Raw genomic sequence first — 12,308 nt, forward strand, 5'->3', positions numbered from 1 at the left:
TCCTGCTTATAAAATCTGTACAAAGTAGAGCTACTGTGATGATGAGGCCTACGTTCCCTGTTGGACATACCTTTCCCACTTACAGCGGCAAATTCCTTCTTAATCTTTGAGGGCTGCTCAAATGCTGCCTTCCCTGAAGTGTCTTTCCTTCCTTGCGGGGGGTGTCACCACCTGTCCTCTGCTGTAGCATTATGCCTCCAGTTTGGCCTACATTTCAGTAGGCATGAGTTTAAATCTTAGTGTGACAAATTGAATAGCTAGGTCATCTTCTGCAAAATATTTAACTTTTTGGAGCCTTTTTTTTTTCCACCTGTGAAATAGAGAGAATAATAATCTCCCGAATAAAGAATAGCATTTCTTCATTAGAATAGGAAATGAGGAGTAAACATGTAAAACCATTCTGGGGAATAAAGACAATGTAGTAAAAGCATAAAGCTAAAGTGAATGATAAAAAATGAACATTATTCAGCAATAGTTGGCTAGTAAAGTTATAGATTACGCTCTTAAAGCCACAGAGATGGGAAGAAATGAAAATGTGATGCTATTAAGGAGATCAAGTGGAAGCTTTTTTAATGAGACATTTTACTCTTTGAGTTAAGGAGCAATGCCATGCAAAAGGAAGTTAGTAAATTAGTATAAAGGAAGAACATTACTTCTGCAAACAGAGATTGAAAAACAATGTTCAAATGACTACAGTAAAAAAAAAAGAAGAAGAAAAAAGAAAAGAATTTCATTTGTCATTAGAGAAAATAAAAAGACTGCTTTTCTTTAAAAAAAAAAAAATCAGGCCAATTTTCCTGTATGTTCCTTGGAGGCTGGCTTCTACGATGATTCTGCGTGAGGGAGGGGGTACGGGAGACAATTCGGTTGTCCTGCCCAGGTGTAAGCACGTCTTGGTCGGAGGACACACCTGGTGGGAATACTAAACCTAACTAACAATGGCTTCATAATATGATGTGATTCACCTTTGCAAAAAGGAGAGGCTCCAACAACCCACGGTCAAATTTTGCATTCCCCATCCCAGGTAACAAGACCAGGAGAAATGGGGAACTTTGTTGAAAAGGAAGTTTTGAAAAGAAGGGGGCATCTGGTGACCCAGGACACGGCGAAGAGGGAGGCAGGGTGCAGGGTAAGTTACCAACTGGAGAAGGAAACTCTGCAAGGCCACAAAGGGTGACCGAGGAACTCGGTACTTTAAAAATTAATGTATGTAGGACTCAATAAGGGCACTTAGAAGGTATTTGAAAGGAAATGGAAGTCAGAGGTGTCTTGTGGACCAGACACCCAGTCTAAGCTCTGCGGCTGGAGAGGTGCTGTCTTCTCAGCAGAAGGTGAAATCAAGGAAAGGACACTTACTTTGTACCGTGTCTGATGGTCCCAACAGATCTGTAAGTTGGGTGTTATGTGGTTTGCTTTTCAGAATGGACAGACCAAGTCTTGGAGAGGTGCTGTGGGTTGCTGGGGGTGAACCTGTGCGGGTCGAAGAGCCAGGGTTTCAACTACGAGGTGTCCACCTTGACCATAGCTTTGCCTCCCCCGTCCCCACCATGACCCCATAAGGGTCTCTGGCAGAGGCTTTGGGAACCACTGAGGGTGGAAAGAAGAGGAGTTGGCCACCATAGCACAAGAAAAGGATGTGAAGGGGGAGAAAAGTGACCAAGATGGAATATTAAGAATAAAGAAATAGTCTCACGCACACACGGATAACAGGCCAAAGGATAAAAACTTATTGTGGGAGAAGAAGAATTAAATAGTAGGCAAGTCCCATGACCACTTTATGGGTTTTGTTTGATGGTTTCATTTGTACCAATTGCTTTTGTTCATACAAGTAAGTATCAATCCTGGTAGGATTTTTTTTTTAAACAAAAGTTCAAGCTCTAAAATGTAAAACATGTGCTACCTATTTTATAAGGAATAATTCAGCAGAATATAAATTTTCTCAATTTCTTTCTTATTTAACTTTCTCTTCTCAGTGTCCTACATTGAACACATTCACACGGGGCTTGCATCTCACGCATTTTTTTTTTTTTCTGTCTCTAAATTTACAAAAAGATTATTCTTCACAAAGTGTCTTAGTTTTTTTTTGCTTGTTTGTTTTGTTTTGTTTTGTTTTTACTCTGGTAAACATACATGTAAGATAAAATCTACCCTCAATGAATTTTAAGCATACGGTATTATTACCTATACATATATTGTTGTATGCCAGATTTCTAGAACTTTTTCATTTAATTTTAGAGACTAAAACCCCACAGCCATTGGAGAGCAGTTCTCCATTCTCCAATCGGTGGCCCCTGGCAAATGCTTTCTACTCTCTGCTTCTAGGAGTTTGACACTTTAGATACCTTATATAAGGGAAATCAGGCGGTTATTTGTTTTTCCACGACTGGCTTATTTCACTTAACATAATTTCCTCAAGATTTATCTATGTTGTAGCCCACGACAGAATTTCCTTCTTTTTTAAAGGCTGAGCAGTATTTCACTGTGGTGGGCACCCCACTTTCTCCACCCATTTATCTCTCAGGGGACACGGAGGTGGTTTCTACCTCTTGGCTATTTGAATAATGCTGCAATGAACACGGGAGTGCAAATATCTTTTTGAAATCCCATTTCCAACTCTCTGGGATAAATACTCAGAAAATGGGGTTGCTGATTATATAGTAGTTCTATTTTTAATGCTTTGAGGGAACTCCATGCTGTTTTTCATGTTACCGGCACCACTTTGCATTTCTACTAACAGTGCCTAAACATTCTAATTTCTCCACAGACCTTGTCAACACTTGTTACTGCCTTTTCTGTTGTTTTTTGTTTGATTTTTGATAATGGCCATCCTAACAGGTGTGAGGTGAAAATGCGCTGTGGTTTTATTTTGCATTTTCCTGATGGGTGATGTAGAATGTCTTTGCATATTCCCGTTGGCCATTTGTAGGTTTTCTTAAGAGGAATGTCTATTCAAGTCCTTTGCCCATTTTTAGATTGAGTTGTTAGGTTTTTGTTTGTTTGTTTGTTTGTTTTTTTGCTTTTGAGGTTTAGAAGTTTTCTACATATTCTGGGTATTACTTTTTTTTTTATTACATATATGATTTGCAAATATTTTCTCCCATTCTGCAGGTTGCCTTTTCACTTCATGGCTAGTGTCTTTTGATGCACAAGTTTCTAAAATTTTTATGAAGATCAATTTGTCTATTTTCTTCTTTTTTTTTTAAATAGAGAGAGTCCATATATTAGAGAGTGTCCGTATATTTCACTGGTGTATATGTACGTTTCTTTTGCCAGTTCCTGCATTGTTTTGATTACTGTGTTGTTTTGAAATCAGTAGTTTTAAAATTAGGAATTGTAAGTCCTCCAACGTTGTTCTTCTTTTTCAGTTTTGATTTGGCTATTCAAGGTCCCATGAGATTTCCTACAAATTTTAGGATGGATTTTTCTATTTTTGCGAAAAATTTCATTTGAATTTGGATAGGAATTTCATGAAATCTGCAGATCACCTTGGTTACTTTTTAACAATATGGTCTTCTACTTTATAAACACAGAATGTCTTTTCATTCATTTATGTCTTTTTAAATTGCTTTCATAAATGTTTCTTGTTTCCATTGTACAAGCCTTTCACCTCATTAGTTAACCCCTAAGTATTTTATTATTTTTGATGCTATTATAACTGGGATTGTTTTCTTAATTTCCTTTTTGGATTGCTCATTATTAATGGAGAAATACAGTTGATGTTGTGTCCTGCAACTTTACTGAATTCATTTATTAGATCTAAGTTATTTTGCGGGTAATCCTTGGGTTTTTTACATATAAGATCACATCGTCTGTAAACAGCACTCACCCCTAGGATGAAACCCTCCCTACAACAGTTCAAGCAGAGGAAAATGAAAATCATCATTCCATGACTGGAAACCAGGCCCTTATGTCTTCATTCAATCAAGACTTACCTGAATTAAGTTCTGTCATTGGAAGTTTTAGTTGTCTTAAGCCAAAAAAAAAAAAAAATCTCCTTTTTTATTTGAACCAGTTTGAATGGAATTTACTGCAGCCCAAAGCAAAAGCATGATAACCAATAGTCTTCAACTCTGTCACTATAATCAGGACCATATTCTACTGCATAATTATCACCAAACTCAACATGGTTCTTGTCCTCACAGAACTTGTAGTATGTTGAAGAAAAACAGACAAGTAAATAAGAGAAAAGGAATTATACTGAAGACTAGGACTGGGGAAAGAGCAAGATATGATAGCACATCTAAAATATAAGTCCAAAGAGTTGTCCAGTGAAGTAGCCCACTAGGAGGTGAGCAAGAATAGAGAAACAGAGATTATGCTACTAAGTTTTATTTTATTTCTTCTTCTTCTTCTTCTTCTTCTTCTTCTTCTTCTTCCTTTCTTCTTCTTCAAGACAGAGCAAGAGCAGGGTGGGGAGGGGAAGAGGGAGAGGGAGAGAGAGAATCTCAAGCAGGCTCCATGCCCAGCACACTGGACATAGGGCTCGACACAGGACTTGATCTTATGACCCTGAGACCATGACCTGAGCCAAAACTGGATGCTTTACTGACTGAGCCACTAGGGACCCCTCATTTCTTCTTCTTTTCTATCCTTTTTCTCATATTATTTTCTTGACAATTCCAAGATGATGATATTTTGTTTTAAAAAAAAAAGTTGGAGGAAAAGCAGCTCTTCTTAGTTTTCTAAATTCTAAAGCATTCTCCCATCCTTTTGAAAGGGCCCCTTACTCAGCTACGGGGCACAACCCACTTCAAAATCTTAAAAAAAAATTTTTTCATGCTTCTGCTAATCAGATAAACTATCAGACTTCTGACTCTGGAAGTCCCTGGTGAATGAAGATTTCACGCTACACAGGGACACTATATAAAACATCTTTAGCCACTTCTCACCATAGTTAACACCAGATTCAGATTATTCATGTTTTTACCCTCATTTTCATAATCTCAAACTTATCTTTAACCTTTTTTCTCTTTCTTCCTTCCTTCTTTCTGTCTACTCTTTTCCCTGGCATCACAAGCTCATGCTTGGAGAAATTCAAAGGAAATAAAATCTTGCCAAATATGAAACTGTTTAATAGCAATATCTTTCACTTATTGTATTAAGGTGGATTTTTGTGTTTCAGGCACTATCTAAGCATTTTACACGAATCAACTCATTGCAACAGTCTTATAAGATACATTATCACCAGCCTTATTTTATAAAGAAAGAAATCCAAAAAAAAAAAAAAAGAAACCCAAAGTATTACATTCTCACAGATACAAGTATTGAATCTGGGAGTTGACTCAGACTGTCCAGCTCGAGTCTACATGCCCAGCACTGTCTCATACTGCCTTTATTTAGATATCGTGTATTTAGATATTATGGAGAATTTTTCTTCCCCAGCTTAGACAAACTCAACAAACTTGATGTCTTTTCCAGTGCATTTTCATAAGATTTTGCATCTGATTTTTACTCTGCCATCCCCATGTGCTCTCTATTTTGACTTGAATTCTATTCATCTTCTTAAAATGACAACTTCTAGTGTGGTGAAGTAAAAAATTAATTCCAATATACATATTCTCTGAATTAAGAATGCTCGGTGTATGTAAACCCTATATGTGGAAATTTCCTCCTCTATGCTTTTTGACTGAAGCTGTTTATTCCCTTTCCATTGTTCCTTTCTACTGCCCACGCTTTTAACTCTATGTCCACCCCAGTGAGATTAGAAATGTTTCTAGCTTTTTCCTTTCTCTCCTTCCTCCCTCCAATGCTCAGAAGTCCTGCTGTCATCATAAGGAAAGAAAAGGGAAAAAGCCATTGACACACCTGGGAGTTGAATTTCCTCAGATTGTTCCTAGCATCTGGTGTTGGAAATCAAACTTTTCACTTACATGATTGCTAAATTATTGAGTCTTACAAGCAATTCTCAACGCAGAGAGTCCTGCATCAGAATCACCAACAGTACCTGTTAAGGAGATTCATGGACCTCCCCTCAGATCTACTGAATCAAAATCTCTATGGTGGTGTCCCCAAATCCACATTTTTAAGAAGAAAAATTTAAAACCCAGTGTTACCATTCCTTCCTGGAATTTAAGATTTATTGCATCCTGCAGAAAGAGCGTTTTATGGATGATCCTGGGAACTTGTATAGTGTAACCAATTGAAGGTTAGAGGTTTTGTCATTTGAAATCTCCTCACTGCCTTAGTGGAGATTGGCTCCTGGTAGCTGGATGATTCTTTGTTAAGCGAAGTGATGGATGTGGGAATATTACTTTTGGAAATAAAAGCTTTTTGGAAATAAAAGCTGATGCTATGTTTAGTTATCCTTGTTGTACAGGGAATATACAAGGGTGAGGCAAGGAATATACAAGAGGCAAGGAAAGGAAGACAATTGAAGAAAGGAAATACAAGAAGGAAAGCTAGGTGGCTGGTCTCTGTGCTACTGAGGATGGCCAGCTATGACAGCTTGAAGGAATGGCTAGAGAGACCTGGGGGGAGAGGCATGTGCAAAGGGAATTTTTCAAAGGAAATATTGCATTTAAGGGCATGAAGGATCTCTTTGACTCCATCAATCATCAGGAAAAGTATAAAAACCGTAAGATGCTTGGAGCTGTGGGTTCTCTTGAGAAAGCTGATGATGGTGTGAGTTGCCTCCAGGTTATCACAGGTCAGAGGAGAGTCCACCCACATATGCGAGAAGGCAGCTAGACGTCCTGTGGAATGATGTGTGGATAGTACCTGCAAAGCTATTTGGTACATCCACCAACCCTCCCAGGTCTCCAGGCCACCTGTGTTGTTTTGTATCGTTTGGGGGCTGGGGAAAGAGGTAATGGCCTAGACTGGGAGGTGAACAGGGATTGAGATGAAGAGAGCTAGAAAAAAGCTAGGAGTTGAGATTCTGGTGGAAGATGGGGTGACAGCTGTGGTGGGTAAGAGCAGACCATTTTAAATTCAGTAGGATTTCATATACAGTAAATTAGTGACATCTCCACTTAGTCTCGGTTTCTTTGCAGGGTGACATCCCTGAGTGGAAGTGGGGGCTGTTAATAGTTTAGTCCCCTTTGTCCTCAGGGACCGTCTCTTGTCAATGCTCACAGTTTTTTAACCCTTGAATTCTTAAAATTTCACGGTCTTAGAAGATCATTGCAAATATCTTCTCCCATTCCATAGGTTGTCCTTTGGTCTGTCGATTGTTTCCTTTGTTGTGCAAAAGCTTTTTATCTTGATGATGTCCTCATAGTTCATTTTTGCTTTTATTTCCCTTGCCTTTGGAGATGTGTCCAGCAAGAAGTTGCTGCGGCTGAGGTCAAAGAGGTTACTGCATATGTTCTCCTCTAGGATTTTGATGGATTCCTGTCTCACATTTAGGTCTTTCATCCATTTTGAGTCTATTTTGTGGATAGTGTAAGAAAATGGTCCAGTTCCATTCTTCTGCGTGTAGCTGTCCAATTTCCAAACACCATTTGTTGAAGAAACCGTCTTTTTTCCATCGGATATTCTTTCCTGCTTTGTCGAAGATAGTTGACCATAAAATTGACAGTTCATTTCTGTGTTCTCTATTCTGTACCATTGATCTATGTGTCTGTTTCGGTGCCAGTCCCATACTGTCTTGATGATCACAGCTTTGCAATATAGCTTGAAGTCTGGAATTGTGGTGCCACCAGCTTTGGTTTTGTTTTTCAGCATTCCTTTGGCTATTCGGGTTTTTTTTCTGATTCCATACAAATTTTAGGATTATGTGCTCCAGCTTTGTGAAAAATGTTGATGGTATCTTGTTAGGGATTGTATTGAATATATAGATTGCTCTATGTGGCATAGATATTTTAAGGCTAGTATCCAAAATCTATAAAGAACTTTTTTTTTTTCATCCTGTGCAGAACAAGACCAACATCCAAAGAACAAATAACTCAATCAAGAAATGGGCAGAAGACACGAACAGACATTTCTCCAAAGAAGACATACACATGGCCAACAGACATGTGAAGAAATGCTCCACATCACTTGGCATGAGGGAAATACAAATCAAAACCACAATGAGATCCCACCTCACACCAGTCAGAATGGCTAAAATGAACAAATCAGGAAATGACAGATGTTGGTGAGGATGTGGAGAAAGGGGAACCCTCTTACACTGTTGGTGGGAATGCAAACTGGTGCAGCCGCTCTGGAAAACTGTGTGGAGGTTCCTCAAAAGTTAAAAGTAGAGCTACTCTATGACCCAGCAATTGCATTACCAGATATTTACCCCAAAGATACAAAAGTGGTGATCCAAAAGGACACCTGTACCCCAATGCTTATAGCAGCAACGTCCACAATAGCCAAACTATGAAAAGAGCCTAGATGTCCAATGACAGATGAATGGATAAAGAAGATGTGGTCTATATACACAATGGAATACTACTCAGCCATCAAAAAATTGAAATCTTGTCATTTGCAATGGTGTGGATGGAACTAGAAGGCTAAATGAAATAAGTCAATTAGAGAAAGACAATTATCACATGATCTCACCCATGTGGAATTAAGGAAACAGAGAAGCATAGAGGAAGGGAGGGAAAAATAAAATAAGATGAAATTAGAGAAGGAGACAAACCATAAGAGACTCTTTATCATAGGAAACAAACTGAGGATTGCTGGAAGGGATGGGGTACCTGGGTGATGGGCATTAAGGAGGACACGTGATGTGATGAGCACTGGGTATCATATGTAACTGATGAGTCACCGACCTCTACCTCTGAAACTAATAATAGACTATATGTTAATTAATTGAATTAAAAAATATTTTATAGTCTTTAGCTTTCTGTCATGTTCTCTATCTCTCTTTTTTTTTTTTCCATATCCAGCCAGTTCTCATCAGGTTGATCCTACCTCTTTATTACCTCTTTATCCTCTTATGTCCATTCCTGCTGTAGATAAGGACCAACTACTTATCACCCACTTGGATTCCTACAGTAGCCTTGGTCTCCAGGCTTGTCCCTGTTTCCAATCCACCGGATGCGCTCTGCTCAATGCACAGCCAATTCTCATCATGTTACTCTGCTGTTTACAGCTGCCTGAAGTCTCCCCATCCATTTCAGGTAAAGAACAAACTTCTCGTGGCCTTAAAGACCCTTCAAAAGTCACTCCTGTAACCTCTTCAAGCGCAATTTAAGTCTCCTTCTCCCTAAACGCTAGCTTTCTACACCTGCATCGCATTCTCTCCACCTCTGGGCTTTGACTCATGTTCTGCTCCCCCCTTGCAGCATCCCTACCCCCCGCACCTCCCCACTTTCACCAGGGTAGCTCATAAGCCACCTCATGTTTTTGGCAGAAAAAATAAGAGATTCTGAAAACTCTTCTAAGTCTGTGAGATCCCTGTTGCGATGTTCACGAGGGGCTCTCCCGTCTTAACAATACGATTACTATGAGAATTTAACTTGTTAACAGACAATGTGCCAAGCACCGAGTTAGGCCTTAGGAGATAAGATGAGTAAGACATAGCCCCTGCACAGTTCAGGGAGGACAAACGTGACCATATCACAATACGGAAAGTGTTCTGATAGAACTATAACATCACCGGGAAAGTCACAGCCCCCTTTCCTAGGGAAGCTGGGTGAGACTCCACAAATCACACAAATCTTAAGCCCTACTTAAAAAACAAAAGAAAACAAAAGTAGCAGGATCGGCCAGGCAGAGAAGGAAAGAGGAGAAACTAGGTAAAGGGAATATGATATTATTATAGTAACTGGCCTTAACATTTTTATTTCACTTGCTAACACTGCTGCTGCCGCTGCTGCCTTGGCTTTCTCACCATTTGCAAGGCCTTCACCTTAGTTACAGAGAGTGGCACTGTTTAATTTTTCCTCGACACATTTACCTACTTCACAGCTAGGGTAGGGAGTGGTCTTGTGTTGGTGGTTATTCACTGCCTGAGAGTTCCTTGTTCCTTTCTGTGTGGTCACAGACACTTTTGGAAGTCGTCTCATAGATGGTGGCCTATGCAAGTTTTAATCAGCAAAATCACAGCTCTTTCAAAGCTTGCTGACTCCTATATTGTCACCGTGGGAAACTTTTTGCCTCCTGTGTAGACTGAAATGTATATCACATTCGGTGCCGGTGGTTTATTTGGGGCGTTTAGACATATTTACATTTTTGCTTAGGAAAGCATCTTTCTGAACTGTGACTAGAAACTGTGAATACCACTAGGCAACAGAGCTTTATAATATTGGCAAGGTTCTCATGTTCACTGTAAGCTCTATTTGAATATCCTCGGGGTTTGTCTGTGGCACATATGTTCTTATTAATTGATTACACATTAATAAAAATGATAGCAAATTAACAGTTGTAGATGATTTTTCCATGGAAATGCCAGCATGATAGAACAGGCTTTGTTAAACTTCTGTTCCATTGAACTCTACTTACCCAAATAGAAATGGTTTAGACTTGCTCTACTTTGAAAATGAGGCAATGGTCTGTGTAAAGTGGCTGTAAAAGTAAGTTAAGGCAATTTTCTGCCATTCCTCACCTCACTACGTCTTTCCTCGTGCATTTGATCCTTAAATAAGCTTATTGGTGCAGTTCTTTTTCAACTGCAGCAATAATAACTGACATTATTATTATGAACACGTGTATCACTCATTATGCGCCAGGTAACATTCGGAGCATTTTGTGGGTATCTAATTCTTCATACTTAGGGTAACTCTGTGGTGACCCTATTACGATTCCACTTTACAGATGAGAAAATTAACCAGGAGAGGTTAGTAATATGCTCAGGGTCACAGAGTTAGTAACTGATGGGGCCGGGATATGAATCCAGACGGCCTCGTCCCAGGGATGGTGAGCTGAAGGACGCTACCTCTTTTTATGGTAGTCATAATAAATATGCTTTTATTCACAATGTCATGGAGGGGGTTGATTGGTTGAAACAATTAGACACAGGGAAACTCGTGCACTCAAAGTCTACCTAGTCTTAAACTGGAAGTAAGGACTTGAGTCACAAGAGGAGCAAGTAGGAGTAAGAATAGGGGACTTGTCAAACCCGCTAACTAACATCCATGGCTGGATTTCCAGTACCAGTCTCAAAGTGTGATATATAGTAGGATTCAACAATTTTAGTTGAATAAATGAAAGAGTGAACGAACGACTACTATCGCGCAGGATATAAGATCTCCCAGTTATGTCATTGGTAAGTAGCTCCTTCAGGCTGCTCCTTGAAGTGAGAAAAGAAACTCACAACACTAGCAACTCCCTGTGGTGCCAACATCCAACGGTCCCAAGAGATGGATGGAGGAGAAATGGGAAATGAGAGAACCATGTAGAAACAGCAGCAGTTACATTTCTTCCCCTTGATAAAAGAGAATCGTTACATTTTGAGTGACCTCTGTGCTTAGGCTCCCATCTTTCTTCTTTTCATGCTTTCCTTCCATTAATCTTGCTCTCTTTAAGTTTTTGAATGCTGTGTCCACTTGGAGGAGATTTATCCCAGTTCAATTTTAGAGCTGAAAGAAGCAGGACAAGGGAGCTGATGTCCGGTCTCTGCTATGGTTAGAGGTGGAAGCAGATTATCTGCCTTCCCCAAGCCTGCACCCGAGCAGCTCACCAACACCAGAGAAAAACACACAACTGACTTTATTTCATTTTACAAGGGCGACAACATAGTTGGACACGCAACAATGCTTGACAGTCTTGTTACAGTTCCCCGACACAGCCATCTTCTCACTTTCTACAACAGTCATGCACTCCTTCTCTTGTCTTGATAAGTCCCTTAAAATATCTGTTCACTCTCAGCCAATCCTAAAATTTCTCTTCATTCTCAGCCAATCAATTCCCTCATATTTATTTTGAGAACCCCAGGAAATCAGACAGACACTGTCTCATCTTCCTCCTGCTAAATCTACCTACCTACTTGTAGGTCAACCCCACTGTCATTGCCCTATTGATGTAAGTGTCCCTACTCTTATCCAAGGCCCTCTTTTACTTGGGATGAGAATCCTCTGCTTATTTCCCTCTTGAGGACTTTGCTTCTGCAATCATTTTCTTCTGTTCTTCATAGAAATATTTTCTTCTCTGATAGAACTTCAGTTGGCCTATGAATATGCTCTAACACTTCCTATCCAAGAAAGAAAAAAAAATGTTTGATGCATACCTCCCTTGAGTGGAAGCCCCATTTTTCTGACCACTTTCATAGTTTTATAGTTAACCTGCAGCTGGTATCTCTCCTTTGCTCACCACGTGTTTCCTCCCCGAAGTCCTCCTTCACAGATCTCAGTCAAACATTCTCAGATCCGTGATTTCACTTGAACTCTCAGCAGCCTTCAAGACAGTTGTTACCCTCCCCTTTTTATAGCAAGAGC

The sequence above is a fragment of the Vulpes lagopus genome, chromosome 1 (genome assembly GCF_018345385.1).
Source record: "Vulpes lagopus strain Blue_001 chromosome 1, ASM1834538v1, whole genome shotgun sequence".
NCBI classification, from domain to species: Eukaryota; Metazoa; Chordata; class Mammalia; order Carnivora; family Canidae; genus Vulpes; species Vulpes lagopus.